Source organism: Coturnix japonica, chromosome 2 (genome assembly GCF_001577835.2).
Source record: "Coturnix japonica isolate 7356 chromosome 2, Coturnix japonica 2.1, whole genome shotgun sequence".
Taxonomy (NCBI): domain Eukaryota; kingdom Metazoa; phylum Chordata; class Aves; order Galliformes; family Phasianidae; genus Coturnix; species Coturnix japonica.
In genome coordinates, this window is record NC_029517.1 from 30,015,371 (window position 1) to 30,036,861 (window position 21,491).

Genomic DNA, 21,491 nt, shown 5'->3' on the forward strand with positions numbered 1-21,491 from the left:
ATATTCAACTGCTCATAAGAAAGAATACACCATTCATGCTTTGCAAACGAAAGGCAGGAATGGGGGTATTTGCTTTTTAGGTGTAAGCATCATAAGGGTTACACGCACAACCCTACAGAGTACAAGACCTCAAAGTTCTTTAGTGTTGATGATCATGAGAAAGAAAGGATCCACCTCCGAGACAAAGCCTGTGTGTTTATCTCTTTCAAGTCTGCTGGCCAACAGATCTTGGAACATCTACAGGAAGCACCTACACATTTCTCTGTTGTGTTACAAGCCATTGTCAGCTCATTCTGAACAGCTTCTTAGCTGACTGCCAGCCATGTAGCTGCAGGGAGGGTAGTGCCCTAGCTAATTAAATCCTTCTGAGAGAAAGGTATATTACCACTAAGTTGTGGTAACACTGCTTTTGACTATCTTGTGGTGTAGACTTATAGCTGTTGGGCTTATACCACTTACTACATTCTGCACAGAAATTTAAGGTTCCACCTTTAGAAGTATACTGAGGCTTCTGAGTCTTCTCCAAACCAGTAACCTTGCATTAGTACCCTGCAAGCTGCTAAAAGTAAAGATGAACTCTCAGACAAGTGTCCATCTTTTTAATTCGCTGTCTTCTCCTTTGCTGTTATGTCCCACGTGACAGCCCTCACTGTACCTTCATATTCTGTCACCAAAATAAGACACCAAAGTGTTGTGTTCTTTTTCTGTGGTATCATTTCACATGAGGCAGGAAGGTAAGAAAAAGCTAGATTTGCTTCTAGGAAGCTGGCTTAAAAAATATCAAAGCAGTGGGAAAGGTTAAATGTTGATGAGCTGTTTTTTTTTCTTCCTAACCACATATCTCAGTTCTGTAAACAATAAATAAACCCAACAACAAATCCTCATTGAGTGATGTTTCTCTTACTTGTCCTATTATTAACTGTCAGAGATAAGAAAGAAGAAGTGAACAAAGAAAAGAGGATAGAAACAAGTCCAAGGGGCTTATCTGGGGGGGGGGGGGGGGAAAGCTAATTTGCAACTTTTGCTTTTATGTTTTCTGAAAACTCATGGCTTAAATTTAAGTATAGCCGTACTAAAGACATGATTGACTTTACACTCTCCAATGGAAAGAAAAAAAGCTTTTCTGTTATTGAACTCTCACCAAGAGGGAAGTGGAGAAGATAGGGAAAGACAGAACTCCTAACATTGTTCATACATACTCAAAAGATTATCCATCTAAAGAACCACTTTTTTGCCTTTGCATTTGTAGAAAAAGGAGCCATTATTTCGGTGGAAAGGTTTTGTATACAAAGAGGCAAACTCTGAAGAAATCCATTGCACTCTTCAGTAATGATATTTCTTACAGCTAGTTAAAGACAGTAAGATTCATGTTTTAAGAGAAAGAGAATGTAGAAGCGATTCAAACTATATGAAGCAGAATAATGCTTAGATTGGGGTGAAAAACTGTATTAAAAAAATCTGTTGCAATTGAAGAGAAGCTTCAACATATATACAGACAGATTTTTATTTTTTTAAATATTTATTTATTTATTTATTTATTTTTCTGAGTATGTCCAGTGCAGCCAGCAAGGGCTGCCAGCAATAATGCTCTTCCCTTCTGCTCAGGAACCCATCTTTCCTCTGAGAAGTGAAAGACTTTGGACCAAAGCCTTCCCCTGATCCCTGGGCCATGCATATCCGTCCTCTCTGAAAATCCCTATTGACCCAGGCTATGAGAGAAGTTCATCCATTTCTGTTGAAGCTGTTCTGATGTGCATAGGATGGTCAAATCTGCATGGTGAGGAAGGAAGGAGAAAGACTGTTCTAGTCTGCCTGGACACCAGCCCAAGGTGTTTACAGATGATTACAGCTTTTACTGGTAGGGAGAAGACTGAAGTTTATTATCCTAGATAATATATAATTCAAATGCAATGTAAATCAGCCCCAACAGGAGAAAGAACAGCTTTCCCACCCTGGAGCCCTGTAAGAGTCAACAGACAGATAGGAAATGTCCTTGTATAATATGTATTCACAGCCTCTTGGGCTCAAAGCACTGGAGGCACCAAATGTAGCTGTGGCAACTAAATCCTCTTGCAGAACCAGCTGTAATTCCCTACTAACTGAAAAACAAACCCATTTCAAGTAATTATACATGTATTTACAGCTTCCAAAGGGAAAATAAATACAGCAATTAATGTAATTTACAAAAACAAAGCGGCTTGTTCACATTAGGAATGACTCACTTGATGAAAAATGTTTTCTGAAGTGATCAATTTCTTAGCAGTTTAGAAAACACGGAAATAATGAAGTAAATAATGACATTATTCTGTTTTTAAAAAGATGCAAAATTACTCAACACAGTTCAGAGAACAAAAATACTTCAGTTATAACCACATATGGAGTTTCTACCTTTGCCTTTGTTTCTGAAATCAGTAGACAATAAAGCATATCCTAGATCTGTGGGCTGTGGCACATACATCCATAATAGAGATCACAGACAATGTATGTACAGAATCTCATGCAGTAATCTTGCATCAAGGGAAACGCTCTCTTTGACTTCAGTGGGAATTGGAGACGCCCTTAAGGAATAAAGAGTACACCAAAACAGAAACAAAGCCTAGTTTAGATGTAAATCACAATGCTGCCATAGAGTTTATGCTCAGTTTAACCTATTAAACAATGTAAGATGAGCAAAAATTACTAATTTACATACTGCTGATTTTGCAGGCTTCAGAAACCCTGAGTATGAAATAAATAACTTGCTCTTAATAAATGTCTACTTTCAGCGTGTATAATATATTTAAATGTAGGAAGATGTAAATGATGTATTTTTATTGCGTTGCTGGTTACCTTTCTATTTCAATACAGATAAATGCAGAAGTTTAAAATTACAATGAACTGCCTAAATTGTTTTCTCTGCTCATCACAAGTAATACATCGTGTAGACTGTGTTATTATGGAAAATTCTGAAGATTGAATCAACTGTATCAATACAATCAGTACTTTATTTCCTGAATGACTGGCCTGGTTGTGTAGCTATGTCTGTATCATAAAAAAAAGGGAATAATAAAATTGCAAAGAGGAAAAGAGTAGAAGCAATATACAAATTTAAGTAATGTGCTTCTACATTATTCTTCATTAGATGTATTTCCTGTATCTATACACTACATTTATACCTAAAAAGAGCACTCTGAAAAGAGAAGATCGTTCTGAAGAGCTCTTGGCACTTGGGAAGCCTGCAGCTGATGGATGCTTTTTCCTTTAAATAAAATGAACATTTCTTAGAACCAATGCTTCCTGAGATAAAAAGATAAATTATTCACACTGTAAGACGGGATGTAAAGAACTCATTTATCTGACATACTAGGGAGCATTTGGGAAATTGGTGATTATGAAATTTGTTTGCTTTTCTGTTGGCTAATTTGCTGATATGATAAATTTTTATGAAATGTTCCTTCTGCTTAGTAGGTAAGCTGTGGTCATTTTCTGCATAGCTGCCTGCCGTTGTGAATTCCTTTCATCTCTCTTTCTCTGCTGGATCCAGACTGTGATGCTTTTCACTACCAAATCTCAATTCCATATAATAAAATAATTGAGTACAGAAAAGCCTCTAATCTGTTCTAATTCCTTCACTAGCCCTATTTTGATTTCTCCCTCTTACTAAGTTTTCTTCCCAATTACTTTTCCTGTATATGTTTTCCTTGCCCTGACCATGAAGAGTTGAGAGTCAAAGATGTGGTTGGTACCCACAGATCCATAATCTCTATGCAGGGCTGAGTCTACTGCACCCATAACCATTCTTGCCCCAGAATCATAAAAACATAGAATAATTTGAGTTGTAAGAGACCAGGAAGACCATAAACTCCCAGCTCCCCTGCTATAGGCCACTAAATCAGGTTGCTCAAAGCCCCTTCCAACCTGGCCTTGAACATCTGGCATATCCACAACTTTTCTGGGCAGTCTGCTTCAGAACTTCTCTACCTTCATAGTTAAGAATCTCTTTCCAGTATCTTAGTGAAACCTACCCTCCTTCAGTTAAGAAGTGTTACTCCTTGTCCTTGCAGTACACTCCCAGACAGACTATGACTGTAGCTGCCTCCGGAGAGCAAAAATGGGTTGTCAGGTTCTTAGAAAGCGTTTCATAAACAGTCAAAACTCTTAGGGGAATATTAGTATTATTGGGGGGCCATTAAAGTGTACAAGACCATAGTTTGATGTTCTTCTGAATACCTGTCATGCTTAGAAATAGAGCTGCAGTAGTTGCTCAAGTTTTCACATACCTTCCGTCAGTACTCCCAGTTGTCACTTATTTCTTTTATCTGAGCTCCTGCACCATTGGATTTTTGTCTCTTTTCAGGGTTGTTTTGCTTGGCTCTGCCTTGCTAGAAAACTGAATAATTTCTAGCAACAGGAGCTGGCAGTGGGGTCAGCTGCAGCAGTGCCACGGCCTCTCTGAGTGCAGACAGAGAGATTCAAACTTGATGGGAACACAAAATCCATCTGTGAGACACTGGAAACCACCAGATTGTTTCATGTGGGTAAAAAAGCTTTTGGGAAAACTGTGACTTCCATAGCACTGAAAACATGTAACTTCTTTTTGGTTTATTTTTTGTTGTTTTTTTTTCTTTTCCCTGAGGTCAGGGCATAGCAGTCCCCTGAGCTGAAAGTGATCTGTTCCTGAATACGAGCTTCTGCAGTTCTTTGCCATTGTTCAGGAGATGAGCTCATGCATAGTAACTCATTCTGCATGACCTATTATTTCTGAAAAAGTCAGCATTCAGAGGGTTGAGAGTAAAACCATAACTGATAAGCAGCAAGTGAGAAAAATACAGAATGCGTAGCATTTGGGATTTGAATCTCACTGAAAATGAGAGAAAAAAGCAGAGAGGAACAGAGAGAGGGAGGGAGAAACACATAATTGTAAGTCTACAAGAATTAAAGTTCTCTTAAGCTTTTAAACTATCCCCACTCAGTGTGATCTCATCATTTATTTACAACAAAAAATATTGGATTATAATATGGATTATACTATGTATGCCAACCTATAAACATTAAAAAATATCACACATGGGACACCTTATACTCAATCCAGTTATCCAGATCATCACTGTAATCTATTTTGGTAGGGATTCAGTTATTTAGGAAACAGATGTTGATTTTATTTCAGATATAACTCTGGAATTATTGATCCCTGTCTAAAAATAAGAAGTTAAATCAGGTTTGAAGACACAGTATGTTTCATTGTGACTTCCATTATAAATCCTGTAGAATGCATTCCTGCATTCTTATTAGTATAGATTTTTAAAAATTATTCTTTTTATTTATTTATTTTTTAACATTGAGAAAAACATGTTGTGCTTTTAAAGCAATGTATATGAATTAAACTTGGAATCACCTTTCAGAATAATCTGGCAAACTGGAATGGATTAAATGGATGACAACAAATCTAAAGTGTTTCTGGAGACAGGCTCGGCAAGACTGCAAACTTCATACCCTTTTATTAGTGGTGACTAATATTTTTTTGAATGCATGAAGATCTGATTTTTAGTAATTAAACTCATAATAGATATAATCTCATTAAGCAAGTTTGTGTACAAAGAACACTCTGCGTTATCTGCTTCTTCCTTAAGGTTCATTTTGTTTTTCCATCTGCTTTTTATCTGATCAGCAACTGCATGATGAGAAAGGCTGTGTGAAGGGCATGGAGCAGAAATTTCTCCACTTCTTTGAGAAAAGTCAGTTAGTAGAGCCAACTGTTTAGGGCTCCCTTAAAGTTTTCAGAATTCTATGTATGTTGTTATTTTCAAAATCACCATTTCCAAATTGCCTTCCAATGCTGATTCATACTGCCAGGCAGATACTGTCTTTAACTGTCAGTAACCCAAGAATCATAAGGAATTAAATCAAGACAATGAAAGTATCAACCTGAAGATTCTCCCTGAGATGAATTCCAGCATGTTCTGTACTTTCAAATAACAGCATTTTCAATTTGGCATTGATCTCTTATGCATAAGAGTTAAGCTTAGCAGTAGAAGAGATAGAGACTAGACATCAAGGGGTTACCATGTACACCAATTCTTTATGTTGTTTCAACATAGCCCAATATTTGTGTCTATACTTTATATGCAAAATCCATAATTTACTAGATATTTGAAAGTGTCTTAATGCTACCAGTCATTATTTTTTCTGTGGGTGAAGCAGACAAGATTTTAAGGAGGAAAGTTGCATCAAGCAACAGAAGATGGAGTTCTCTAGGGTAACATACCCCATGCTTCCTGCTGCTGCAATTGCCATAGAAACAGAAATGCCACTTACACTGTTCTGCCTTGTCTGCGATGAAATATTACCACCTGGGGGGATTTAGAGGGTCACATGCAAAGGCCTTGATCCTGCCAGGTGCTGAACGCCTGTGGTGAGGTGCTGGGACCATGATCCCCAGCATATTTAGATATATCACATCCACCAATTTCCAAAATCAATGGGAGCTTGATACAGAAAGACTGCTGAAGATGTGAGCTCTGTGTGTCTTTAAACTCTTCCTGGAAGGGCTGAGGGTTTAGAACTTAACTCATTTTCCACTGATATGGTATGGGACATTTGCTGTTTAAATTATAATAAGCCCAGGCCCTTCCTAAACCTACATGGTAATTTTCTGAGGTTAGATGCATTTGTTTGAGGCAGCTGCTGAGGCATTACATATGTCAGCACATCCCTAAGCGCATTGGTTTAACTTGCCCAGTTCTCACTGTTCTCATATCCTTACTTCACTACTACCAGTCAGGTGGTTGAGGCATGATATAACTCTTATTTAACAGTGAAGGTACCAGAAACTATCCAAACCAAGTGGTCAGATAGCTGTCTACATCTTAAATAAAATTTGGGATTTCTTTTAGATCTGTTAAGGGATTTCATTTTTTACCGAGAAAGTAGACTGGGACAATAATGATCAAAGTAATATTTACCCCTTAATAACTGCCTATTTTTACACCAGTGCTAGAGGTTAATAGCACTGTTATTTACTCTTCTGCCAAAAAGTACCAAAGGATGTGAAATGTAGCAGTCAATAAAGCTGAGCCGCCAGATAAATAACATTCATATTACTCCCTGACAAATTCTTTTGCTATTCAGGGATATAAATAACACTAAGAAAGCGATTCCTACATTACAAGTTTACTGATGTGTAAAATGTAATTTTAAAAAGAGCCCAAAGCACTAGGAGCGTGGCTTACCGTAACATGATATATAGAAGGTGATTCATGGCGTATCTAGCACCTGTAAGGAGAAGAAACTGGAAGAGTGTGATATCTTTGTGAAGGTGGGATGCAGCACTAAGGCAGGAGTGAGAGAAAGGGAGCAACTCCCATTCAGAGCAGTGAAGATAGGTCCGTGTAAAACAGTTCTGTTTGTACTTTTACATGGGGTTTTCAAATGACTCAGTAAGGAGAGAGCTATGGATAGGTAGGGAGGAAGGGAAGGAAGGAGGAAGGTGAATAAACAGATGGAAAGATGGATAGATAGATGGGCAGACAGAGAAAGATAGACGAATAGATAGATAGACAGACAGATAGATAGATAGATAGATAGATAGATAGACAGACAGACAGACAGACAGAGAGATGTGACTCCTAACCAGGTACACAATATTGACATTAGAAAAAATGGATGAGGAAAATATACATAGGAAAATATACATGAAATGAGCGTTGGAGTGAGGAATACATGTGGGAATTGCTTTCAGTGCTGTAAATGTTTCATGCAAACATGTATCCCTTGGCAGTGACAGAGAAAGAAGAGATCACTTTATCCAGGGGAAAGATAATATTCCTTTAAATTGGTCTACCTCCTGTTTCTATACTATTTGTTCTTTCAAAAAGCTTTTTTTCAGAACTACTCTGGCTTAGCTACTTCCATGAAGTATGCTGAAAATCATTGAAATCTTTGGCTTCACATAACATAGCTTGTGAAATTATGTTCGTATGATTAGAATGGAGAACCCCTGCAGCCCTGCCTGGAGGATGGCTCCATGGCTGTGCTCTATGTGCTGTATAACATGACCTATTGGGCGACTGCTTCCAACAGGTTTTATTTTAGAGCTTATTGAATAATTACTTCCCACCCCACAGTCTGTGAGTTGGGTATTTACAGGAGTCTCTTGTCCTGCAAATGCCTGCATAGTGTTCAAAGCTGCTTTGCGTCATTAAAGAGACTTTCTACACTGTGCTACCCATCAATATGTGCAAATTATAAAGCTTTCAACTTTCTGAGAATCTGATTTGAAATAATGCCAGTCTCACCTAATGCTTGGTGCATTAAATCCAGCACAGACTCCAGTGACATCTGCCTTTTGTAAGATAGAGAAGAGAAAGAAGGATAGAGAGAAAAAAAAGAAGGGTGGACTGCTTGGTATCGACTTTACAGATGATTTTGGCTATTGCTGAAATAGATGGACATTCTGGAATAGCCCTTGATTTCGTTTTCTTTTTCCATTTTTTTTTTTCTCTTTCCTTTTTAACGAGTGATAATAAAAAGATAATCTGGTCTTATTGTCCATGATATTAATATTTTGATACTTCTTGGAAATATTATGTTGGCATTTGAAGGTCTGTGTTTCTGGAACAATTGTATGTATCTCCTTCAGAATTCCAGATGATCAGCCTCAGAGCATTAAAAAGGACTCAAAGAAATGAGAATAAGAAAACCATTTTTAAAATGTCGGAAACATCTTATTCCAACTAAGAAAATTTATAGCACAAACCAGAGGAGTGCTTAAACCAAAGCAGAATAATGACAAAAATCAGCAAGTGTACTGATAGTGTGCAATAAATATTTAAGCAGCACATTTCAATCAGATCTTGATGTTGTGGGATTATTTAGATGTGAGTGGAAAGATCTCTTCAGACTTCTCCCTAACAGTTGGAAAAGCATTTTTGTAATTCAAACAACTTCATATTCTGTCTTCCTCCAAGAAAATAAATAAAGTAATTGAATTAATATTAATTAAAGCTGTATGTGAAAGGAGCTTGCAGCAGAGGAGTGAGGCCTCTCTAATTCCTTCTAAAACGTGTTTTAGACATGGTAGCTGGCATAATCAAAAGGATAAATACTGCAGACTTTAAGAACACATCCTGTGAGAAGTCAAAACAAATATAATGTAGACCAGGCTTTTGTCATAGATAAATAGTTCTTTTTGTAGCAAGCCCTAGAGTATTTAGTGCAACTCAGCAAAGTCCAATGAGGTGTCAGCTCAAGCCAGGCACATTATTATTTTTTGTCAATTAGGACCTTCATCACTTTCAGACATCACTGGAAATATTACTGGTGATTGATACTGATGGCAATGATGATTACTCTTGCAATAAGCTTAATTAAAATAATGAAGTACTGTTGCACAGAACTTGGTTGTTGCACAGGCAGGATAATGTATAAGTAGCACAAGGAAGCCATCAGCTCTGAGAGTGCTTCATATTTCAAGTGTGACATAGCTATGGAAGCAAAGAGGCATAGCACATCATTTCAGCACTATCCCTGATCTATCTCCTACACATATGCATACACAAATAATTGCAGGAATAGACACTGCAGTGATTGCCTCAGATATTAATCCTGGCTCTCTATCATAATGGAGTATATATATTGGTCACACTGGTTGTATTGCTGTTTTTATAATATGCTGTATGTGTCCAAGAAACAATTTTTGTCCTTATTCTTCAGGGACCTTTTCTCTCTGACCTCTTGGTTATGACACTTTAATTGATCTTCATCTGCCACAGTAAGTAACCCATGCAACCAAAGGTTGTAGGAGATCTAAAGGGAGAAGAGTCACTTCTGACCTCTCTTGTTCTAGGCACCCAATGTTAGAAAAAGACAAGCAGTAAGGAGTAACGACTTCTCATTACTCATAAATAGCCAACTGAAGCAACTTGCTGTGCAGTTAGAAGCTCAGAATACATAAATGTAAACTCTGAACTTTCCAGGCTGGCTGAGTTGTTTGCAGGCACAGATCTTCCCCAGCATGGTGAGCAGCTATAGAGATCATGGGCAGCACCAATCTCAGAACAGAAAGATATGCATTTGTAAATAATACTGCTCCCACATTCTTTTTGAATTGGGCTAGTTAAATAGTAAGCTATGTAAAAATTCGAGGTCAAATTATATTATAAGGGTTTTCTTAAGAAATTTTATATTGTAACTAGTGTTGCCTAATAATTCAAAGTGAAGGAGGCATAATTTAGAAATCATTTAAAGAATGTGACTTGTATTTTATTATATAAGAGTAGGATACACGGTTGGATGGAAGTCTCATGAAAGATTAGGAAAAAGCCTTTTGTGAACAGGTGAAATGCAACTGTGAGATCAAATCAGGAGCTAAGTCTAGAGATGCCACCACATTTTGACTCTGAGACATTCTAGTTTTGGATATTCTGTCAGCAGCCCTTCCTTTTTCTAGGTCAGAGACTGATGATGTTCACTAATGTTTTGCATGGAAGCTTGCACCTTGTCCCTCTGTCCCTTCGTAGCTCATGAAACATGCCAAATGTTGTTTTTCTTCCCTGTAACTTTCAACTTACTGAAATTCATTACGCACTTTTCATTCACACCAAAGTTTTGAATATAACCTTCCTCTTCAATGAGAAAATACTGTAATGCTAAGCAGTATGTTGTATAAATTACGCACTCTGTATGTGAAAAGAGACAGATGATGTTCAGATAAATCCGGAAGGGCACAACATGGGCACTTGTGCTACTTGCACAGACTTGAAGAGATTCCTCAGGCATGGGGGATGAACCACCCTTCCCAGCACTGATCCTGGTCCAATACCCCCAGTGTCCTCTCGACAGATACCAGTAAACGATCTTGCCCCAATAAATTACCTTTTCACATTAGTTAAGCCTGGATTCTGTGTCAGTTAAGAGGAATGGAACTACAAAAGAGATATGCAATCAGTTGAACAGTGTTGGCTGTAAAACTGGTTTCACAAAAGATGGTATCAGGGTTCAAATTATCTTGTGCATACCAAGAAAGTATATTTGCCTTTGCAATGAGATGTTTTGCCTATTAGACAAAAGATAAAGTGCCAGTTGCAAAGTGGGAAACCACCTCAAACCTCAAACCTCTCTTGCAGTTGTTAGAAGCAATCACACAGATTGTGGTCTAATACTTCTTAATGAAAAGATAAATGGTTCAACTAAGATAGATGTGGTTGTCTAAGCATCCCGTTCTCATCAGAAAGCAGGGTGACATTTTGAAAAGGTAAATCTAAACCAATTCTACACTAAATAAGATCTCTGTGCTTTTGTGTCTTGATAGACCATAAAGATGATGAAGAAGAGGTTGCCTCAATTAGGCCATTTGAAAAAACTGGAGGGAAATACATTAAGCAGGAGTGGAGCAGCAAAGAGAGACAAGAATCATGAAATCATAGAACATCCCAAGATGGAAGGTACCCACAAGGATCATTGAGTCCAACTCATGGCTCCATGGCAACATGGGATCACCTGTGAAAGAGAAAGAGTGGAGTATGGCTGTGCATGCCCATCCCACATAGTGTCATGCTGAACAATAAAGTTCAATAAACAATAAAGGAGGGGGTTGGCTGGGGGCTGCTACTGCTTAGGGACTGGCTGGGATTTCTCTGGCTGGTAGTGAGTGATGTAGTGAGTTGTGAATCACTTTTTTACTTTTAATTCCTTTTCATTTATTTTCTCTTTCTTATTAAACTGACTTTATCTCAAACAATACATTTTTGCTATTGTACCTTTTCCGACTTTTCCCTCCCATTCCAGCCTTTTAAAAATTCATTATATGTTTCTTTACCTTTTTGATACAGGCCATCCGCATTTCTTGCAGTCTTGACATTTGAAAGTGGATCTCATGTTAAATATTATGTAACTGTTCTATCTCGAAGTAGAAATTTATTTCAATTATGAAGAACACATGAGAGCATTTCTGGCAGAGTTCTGTGGGAACTGGGTGTATGCTAGAAACTTGTGTTTTTAATTTAATGCAGAAAGTACTATCGTGAAGCATCTTTGATGAGGATGGAGGAATTCATTTACTGTGACATGGGCAGTCAGGTACTTTTGTGATCCTGATAATGTGGTGAATTGGAACAGTGCAAAAGTATGCAGTATAGCATAGTCATTTGCAAGGTCATATATATAGGAAGAAATCACAAAGAGAAAATATGGTCTTAACACTGGGAAATGTGGTTTTGGAAAGAACTGAGAGGTCACAGCAGACAGATAATTAAATGTGATTTCTCAGTATAAACTATCAGCATAAGATTGTGCTCTTTTGATATATAACTGAGAATAAGAGTGTGATATTGTCTATAAATATGGTATCAGTTCAGCTGTATTATGCTATGTTTCTTTTCTAGTGTCTTTCCTCAATAAGAATACTAGAGGATTGGTTAAGAGAACATCTTTAAGAACAGTTTGAAGCTGGAAAGATTGATTTACAAATGGAATTTGTTGTACTTAGTTTATGAAGCTAAAATTTAAGTTCAAACCTGATTTTTATTAATATCCATCAAAAGAAAGAATTTCTAAGTAATAACACTTCTCAGTTAATAAAAGCACATCAAGATCCAACTTGCAGAAGCCAAAAGCAGAAGTGAAACTTAGAAATGTGCAGATTTGGAGGTGAACAAGCGCACTCCTACAGCAGGCTAACAATAGAGGAAGAAGTTTCCTACCACCTGATGTTTCTAAATTGAGATCAGATTGTCCACTAAAATTTGTGCTTTAGTTGAACCAAGACAACCTATCACTGTGTGAGGATCTAAAATCTGTGCAAACAGCTCATTAAGATGATGTTTTATTGCTCCAATCTTCACTGTTTATCAGTATATCAAAAGAAGACCATGAGGGCACATAATGGATCAGGCTTTGTCAGCATTTATTTGGGGAAGCCGATCTTATCAAGTATGAAACCAAAGAGAAGGTAGAAGACCATATTTCCCTACATATGATATTATACAGAGGTAGAGAAGGAAGAAATGTCCCTCTTTGTAAGGGTGAGGATTAAAGTAGCAATGCTGCAGAAATGACTGCAAGATTTAGGAATAAGACATAAGGCCCTACCCAAATCAGATGAAAATGCAATATGCTGATAATAATTCAAAGTGATAAAATATGAAGTAATCCATATAGGAAGGATTAATTTGAACTACTCAAACTTATCTGGATCTGATTTTACTGTAGCTATTCTGTAATACCGAGTAATCACCACCTGAAGTATAAGGAAAAAAAAACCACAAAAAAATGATAGAGACTGAGCCTGGAACTATGGCATGATATAAATCTTACCAGGATTCTTTTGTTTTCCTATTTCAAAGATGGCATAACAGAAACTGGAGAGCTTAGGAACATCTAAGGATGGTAAGAATGATAAGTATGTAAAAGCTTCTTATTTTGAGAGGTTTTATCATAGAATCATAGAATCGCAGAATCATAGAATCATGGAATCATAGAATCATAGAATTGCCTGGGTTGAAAAGGACCTCAATTATCATCTAGTCTCACCCCTCCTGCTATGTTCAGGGTCACCAGACCAGGCTGCCCAAAGCCACATCCAGCCTGGCCTTGAATGCCTCCAGGGATGGGGCATCCACAACCTCCTTGGGCAACCTGTTCGAGTGCTTTACCACTCTCTGACTGGAGAAGATGAATTATTTAACACCTTATAATAGGATATAGCATCATGTCTAGTATAAAGAAGGTGGGATACTTTTTGTCTACCATCAGTCTTAATTAAAAAATGAAAAGTAGTCAATAAAATTAAAGGGCAACTTTGTGTGTGTGTGCATGTGTGTACAAGACATGGACACTTATTTTAGCCAAGAAGGGGAGATATAGCCTAAAAGAATGGCAAGTATCACCTTAAAATGGAAATAATAATATTAAGTTCTTAAGCATGGAAATAAACCTTCATACCCAAAGGCAAAAGCCAGCCAGGCACTAGATGACAGAGGTCTAACAAGCAGTTTCTCTATTGTAGCAGTTATTCTGTAAGCCCAGCAGTTTGATGCTCTTTAGGAAAACACATTGAGTGGAAATTTTCAAAGGGGTAGAAAACAACGAGGTGTGGAACTCCCATTCAAAGCCACGGGGAGGGGAGGAGGAGAGCTGAGTGCCAGACTTACAGGTTGTTGAAAATCTTCCCACGCCTGAAGTTAAGCATGTGCTTAAATTCCTTGGACTTTCATGGTACAGACAGGAGCCTGGCTTAGACGACTTGTGGAGTGGATGGAGTATGGGGAGCCTTATGCTGCTGTACAATAAATCTGAAGTCTCTTTTCCGGTTGTTAATCTCTTTCCTGTCTGTTAGCCTCAAGGCACAGTGAAGAGTTAATTGATTTTCATCCAGGAAAAGAGGACTTCACTGAGAAGTGCAGTCATGGAATTTTTTATTTTATTTTAAGCACCAGGCACACCTGCCAGGCCTCCAATTATTCCTCAGGAGGAGAAAGTCTACTGTTTTTCCTGTGAGGAAACCCTCTGATCCAAGTACTTGTCAGAGGTTTGTACTTCATCTATGCACTGTGTTAATCTGTCTTCCCTTTTAAAACCCAGCTGCTGGTGGAGGAATGGGGGTGCCTGTCTTTTTGTATAGGTGTTTAGTAGCTAGAGCATTTAACCAGAGAAAGAGAGAGCCAGAGCTGGTTTCCTCCTCAGCTGGGGATGCTAAAAGCCTGTGGAAATGTCCCTTGCAGCCCTGCTGACTGCTAATACTCTTTTCAGTTTTACCTAGTGCCAGAACATGGAACAATGGGCATAAGCTAGGATCTTCTGCCTGACCATGAGGAAACGCTTCTGAGCTGTGCAGGTAACAGAGCACAGACACAGGCTGTGCAGAGAGGCTGTGGTTTCCTCCCTGGAGATCTCCAAAAGCCACCTGGGCACCTTGCTCTGGGCATCCCTGCATGAGCAGGGGTTGGACCTGATGGACACAAAAATCCCTTCCCACCTTGGCCAATCTGTGATTCTATGAAGTGATGGAGGAGATGAGGTTTCCTGACCCTGTTAATGAAGATTAGGAATCTGGAAATGCCCATCAGGCTATGTCTCCTTATTGAATTAGCAAGCAGCATTGGTGCGAACACAGCATTAGGGCATAGGCAACCTCAGAGTTGTTCTGTGTTTCTGTGGAGAGTTGTAATCTGATGATTAGGAAGCACCAATAGAACCAAGGACTGAAGAGAGACATTTTGCTTCACGTTTCCCATGAGTGCTGCATCATCACAAAACATGGATCATTTTTGGTTAAATCAAACCAAAAGTTCTCCTCCAGAGACCACAGAGCACTCTGACGACTCACAGAAGTCTACTGCACAGCAGAGGTGCTGGGTGCTGGTCTGAGGCTTCTCAGTTTGTTTCCCATTCTGACATGAGCACTGGGTCCTCAGTACTACCAATTTCTGCTTATGCTGCACTGCCTTACACATACTCTGAACACCATTAAGGTGTTCAGAATCAGATGAACTCTTGTTTGTAGCATCTCTTTACTTTTTGCTTTGTTTTCATCAGCCATGTTCTGAGTCACTACTGCAGTACTCTGCCAGAATAATTTTGACAGTATTTTGTGGGGAAATCAGACTCACTTTGTTGGGATTTGAGATAAAATAAAATAAATAAGAAAAAAAAAAAAGAAAAAAAAAAGTGCAAAATATTTGCAACAAAGTCAACATTACACAGGAGACTATAATGGCCCTTCATTTTTTTTAAATACCAGCATGAGTTCTGTTGTGTGTCTTGTACCCACTAATGGATTTTAACTTTATTACTATCCAGTTTTATTGGAACTAATCAGAAGACTGTAGGAATGAAAGGACTCCCACATTACTGAAACAGTTAATTTTTTTAAAGCCAGGCTACTGAAGTGCAAGTTAAAAGGGAGGAGAAGATCAAATCCATGTGCAGGTCATTTAAGAGCTCAGTCTCATTTTTGAGATATAGATTATCCAGGATAACATGAATTCAGCATTTCTATGTAATGTTGTTTCATTGATTGATCCCTTAGGCCAACAGGATTTGGCTGCAGATAGATATCTAAAAATGAGTTTTAAAACTTGACCATCTTTTAATATTTTACAACCTGCCAAAAAAATAAAAACCCAAAAAAGAAGAAGAAAAAAACAACACCAAAAAACCCCCCAAAACCCAAAAAACAAAAAAAAAAACCCCAACCCTGTCAGTCAGAAGCTCTGTCTTTTCTCAGGTTCTGATATCATGGCAGCAGATCCTTAGCAGAAATGCGTTGTTTTTTTTTTTCCATACAGCTGAATGGTAGGTGCCACAAAAGCACGCAGTGAGTCATGACTCCTAAGAAATTCCTGGATGAACAGTTGCAAAGGTGAAATGAATGGCTAACACCTGCCAAAACCTGCATGTAGAGTGCTGATGTCATCAGCAGGGCCATCATTTCGCAGGCAAAGCCTCCGCTCAGGTCTTGACAGGTAAGGGTAGGAGGCTATGACCTTCAAATGGTCTATTTTAAGATGCATTTTCTGTGTGGTCCTTTTAAGTCTTGCTGAAGCCTGGGCAGGGCCCAGCCTTTTACTCATCAGGTCCTTATTTATGTTTATTTATAAGCTTTTCTATGGAGGTCATCCTGGTAGTACGCCAGTGCATTATGTATATTAATGGCCTTGTCCTCAAGCTATGCTGGGAGTGATGAAAGTGTGATGCCTCCTTTTAACCGCAGGGAACTGATGCATAGAGGGGTGAGGTGAGGGGCCAAGGTCATACATGACATCTGAGACAGCAGCTCCTGCACCCCAGCCTCAGCCTTAACTACTGTTCTCATTGTGTTAAAAGCTGTAGCTGTTCACTTCTGTTGGGGCTCATGGCTTTCATAACACTTCCCAGGGACAAGTCTAAAGTGGTTGCGATGTGCCAGTAATGAGGTCGATGGGCAGACAGACACACAATCACACACATATGCCATACTATTTGCTAGGATCAAAGCCTCATGAAGAGTTTCACAGACATCCCTTAAGGTCTTCTGGGCACAGTCTGCAAGCAGGATGGAGACACTGTCATCTAACAGGCAGAGCTGAGGATGAATCTCTGCCTCTCCTTAGGCTCTGCACAGGAGCATTGGCAAGTTGTTTAATTTCACAGCATCATACTGTAAAACAGATATCCTGACACTGAAGCTAACCTGCCAAAGCCTTTCTGAGCAAAATATTCAGATTAAAAATGGGAAGCAATCAACATTTCAAACATTTGTTATCCTAAAATACCAAAATGTGTTAAAAAAGTGTCCAGCCAAGCGCTGGGAATACCCAGTTAGCATCACAATGACACTTAATGCAGTTAAGTATCAGGAGTAGCTACAACAGCAAAGCATAGTATTTGCCCGCTTGCCAAGGCCACCATTTGGGACAGCCCTGCACATGGAACTAGTTAACACACACGATAGTAAAACACTAGCAATCTTTATTATATTGACCTTAGTAACTAATCAAGAAAATGAGGAAACATGAAGGAAATTGCAACCTGCTCTGAAGGATACTGCAAAAAGTGTATTACTCTCATCTCTTAAAAGCCTAGTATGTTGCAGCATCAGAACGGATAGCTCAGGCTAACTGGCAATGGATTTAAGATTTCAGGACACACAGCAGCTGAAATTGAAAGTAATGTGAAGGAAGGCGATGTGTTTAGCCTCAGGAAGCATGGAATTAAACTGTCTGCTGGTAGGAGGCGAGAGGGGGAAAGGCTGGGAACACAGCAGTCCCTCATTTCAGCAACAGCAACCCACAGGAAGGTGGGAGGGGGGAGGAAAGAGGGGGATGAAACCACAGCAAGTTTTCCCTTCGGTGCACCTAGCAGGAGATTAACAAAGAATATGCTTAATTATTGCTTCCTGCCCACCTGCCTAGTTCCTACAAGAGCCAGAGCTCTCTCACTCAAACAACATACACTCTGGTGGCAAATGCCCTCTTAATGGAAGCAGTTAGAAATTTACCAAGTCACTTCACTTCTTTGAACAAAAAGGAATTCCAGTTACTATCCTCTATTTTTTACAATTCATTTTTATTTTCTTTTTTATTTTCTTTGTACCAGACTTGCTGATAGATTTTCAGTTTCCAAGGATCACAATCTAGATGTCATGCTGGGGTAAATCAGCATAACTTTTGTTCAAGGCAGCAATATCATATCCATTTACACCAGTCAGTCATCCATCAGTTCTGGATGATCAAACTCACTGTCCTACTTACTGTCTTCAGTAATTCTGTGTTATCCTAGCAGTGCTAGATTTATTTTTGTTAATAATTCATGTGTTGCCTTCAACTTACGACACTCTGTGTTACACGAGTGATGTGCAGTAATTAACTACCTTTAAAGCACCTTGAGTGTTGTTGGCAGGAACAATAGCAAGTATTTAAAAGAATATTTAATATCATGCACTGCCAGCATGCATGCTGGGAAACAAACCCACATCCCAGAGCATACCTTAGGCCAATCACAGGAGAGTGGCTTAATTGGTTAATCATATAAATTACAGTCACTTAATCATTTTAATCACCATCAGCCAATTAGCTCAGAGTTATGGGCTCTGAGGTAACAGTTATGCAAATGTTTGTTCCACTGCAAGCTATTAACAGCCATATTTTCTATATCAAGCTGACAGTGACTGATGTGAAGAGAGAAGGAAAGTGAGCATTTGCTTCGGATAAACTTCTCTCTGGTTAGAATGGAGCAAATTATGGGAATGACCTTAAAGTGGAGCGGTTGTCTTTTCAGCATAGAACATAGCCTCTATAGATTATGCTGGTGTGGACATGCTGAGGTGCTCACCTCATTTTTTGTGGAATACTGCAGCGATTGCCTCAGTATCCTAGCATCACTATCACAGTTAATGAACTGTTTCACTGCTAGGATCAGAATATATGTTAGCATTCAGCTACTGGAAATCTGCAATAATGAGTAGTTCTACAGCACTGGACAAATTTCTGGGCCAAATGCACAAAAAAATTCACTGTGTAAACTTGGCTTTCGTCTCCTGTACTTTTATCCAAGTGACTCCAAAGTCTCATCTCCATTAGTGCAGTGGCACCATGCTGGCTTGAGCAGAGATGCTTGCTACTCATGGTGAGGATAAAAATTTAGATCCAGGCCTTTTTCAGAGGTGAAAATGGTATGGATGAGGTTTTTCAGGATAATATAACCATATTTATAGAATTTATATAACCATATTTATATAACAGTTGCACTGTTTGGGTAAAAGTGGGCTACACTGCAAGAACTCAGACACAGGCCACGTAGACCAAAAGGAGCATGTCTGGTACAGGGGAATATTGACAGAAAGGATTATAATCAGATCTAAGCCATGGTTATTTGAAACCAATTAACCTGTTGGTCTTTATAATACAGATTGTAACAACTCTTACTAACCATTTATTAGTCTTTTTATTGGACTTATTATCCTTTTTGAATTACTCATTCATAGAACCTTAATATAAAGCATTTTCATTTTGGCCATTTAGACTAATAGCCCATTTGGAGAGCCCTGCCAGCACACAGGGCCAACTGCACCCTGGGGTGTCCCAGGCCCTGCACTGCTACGGGGTGAGAGGATGGAAACTGTCCCACTCTGCTCTGTGCTGTGTGGCCTCATCTTGAGCACCGGGTGTGGGTTTGGGTTCCACAATGTAAGAAGGATGTAAAACTGTTAGAGAGCATCCAGGGTACAAAGGTGTTGAAGGGTCTAGAGGACAAGATGTATGAGGGGCAGCTGAGACCTTTGGTTGTTCAGCCCAGAGCAGAGGAGCTGAGGAGAGATCTCATGGTGGTGTCGCAGGGAATGGAGGGAAAGCACTGAACTCTGCTCTCTGGTGACAGCAACAGAGCCCAAGGGAATTGCATGGAGCTGTGTCACAGGAGGGTAAGGTTGGCTGTCAGGAAAAGGTTTTTCACTAGAAGATGGTGGATATGGAACTGGCTCCACAAGGCAGTGGTCATGGCACTGAGCTGCTGGAGCTCAGGAAGCATTTGCACAGTGTTCTCAAGCATTGGGTTTGAATTTTGGGTGGTGCTGTGCAGAGCCAGGAGCTGGACTTCATCCTTGTGTGTTCCTTCCTACTCAGGGTATTCTATGAGATGATGTATAAGTTAAGAGTAACTTATTTCTGGACTGAAGGCCTGATCTTGTCAGATATAGAGAGGAAAAATCAAACTCTTCATTGATCACTAACCAACAACTAGTGACTGTAAGACCTTTATATAAAGTATTTCCTCTTGGGTGCAGGGAAGAGGAAAGAAATATATTTCAGAGTCTCAGTGATGCTGCAAATAAAGGAGCTATGCGTGTATCTGAAGTAGCTTGAAGAACAAAACACTACAGATAGGTTGCCACCTCTGACATGCAAAAATATCTGGCAAAGCTGGGGAAAAAATGGCTGATACCATTGCAGATGAGTCTGTATGCGCAAAACAACTCTGATGCCAACCAGTAAAGTCTACAGAACAGGCAGCCAAGCTGAATGGCAACCACCCAGAGGGCAATCCCATTCATAATAGCTCTGTGAGCTAGAAAAATATTTGCATACGAATTTTATGGAGGAAATTGAAATTGAGATTAAAGCCTTGATCTAATAAAAAGACTAGGCCAAACAGTGTTCTATGCCTGAGGAGACAGGATACGTCTGTGGCACTGCACACACAAACACAGCATGGCCTGAGTAGCTGGGGAATCGGTGCTGCAGGGAAGCCCAGACCTGAGGCTCAATCCCGAATAAAATCAAGTTGGGAATTACACATCCTTTACTTGCAAAGGAATTACATGCCTTACTTCAATCTTACAATACCCCAGTGTTACTGCATCTTTTGATAATATCATTCAGGAGAAATTGGATAGATACTTAAGTAATACTTTTACATTTCTGTCTTTAAGCAAAATCTTGCCTTTCTGTAGCACCAAAGATGTTGCCATTGCTGGCATTACCTTTCAGCTGTGTTGACAGGGTCCCCTGGTCTTTGCCATGCCCTCAGCAGAGAGACTTATGCGTGGTAAGCACTGCTTCCCGTCAAGGTTATTCTGCAGCTTCACAGACACACTGCCCGAAATAAATTAATAACAGAGCACACCTATCAATATTTATTACAATTACTTAGCAAGAATATAAAACAAAGGCTTCATCCACTGCCAAAGTCTCGTCAGACTATTGCAATGACTCCAGGACTAGGCTCCCAAAAACTCCCCTTCTGCAAACTATGTCACGTCCCATCAGAAGGCTGAGGCTGCACTTCTGGTTCTATAAGGAGAATGGAGCACAGTCTGAACAGGAGAACTTCCCACAGAGGAATGAGAAAGATGATAGGACTCCATCTAGCCTTACAATAAAATATTTCCTGGTGCCAAACAGGATTGTTGTCAAGGATATTCATTTATTCTATCAGAGTGAAATACTCTAAATCTTTCTAAGGCCATAATTCGTATACCAAAGGATATGTTCAAGGTAGTCGTCGTAGAAAACCACTATAGTTGGTAACTAAGTGGTCAC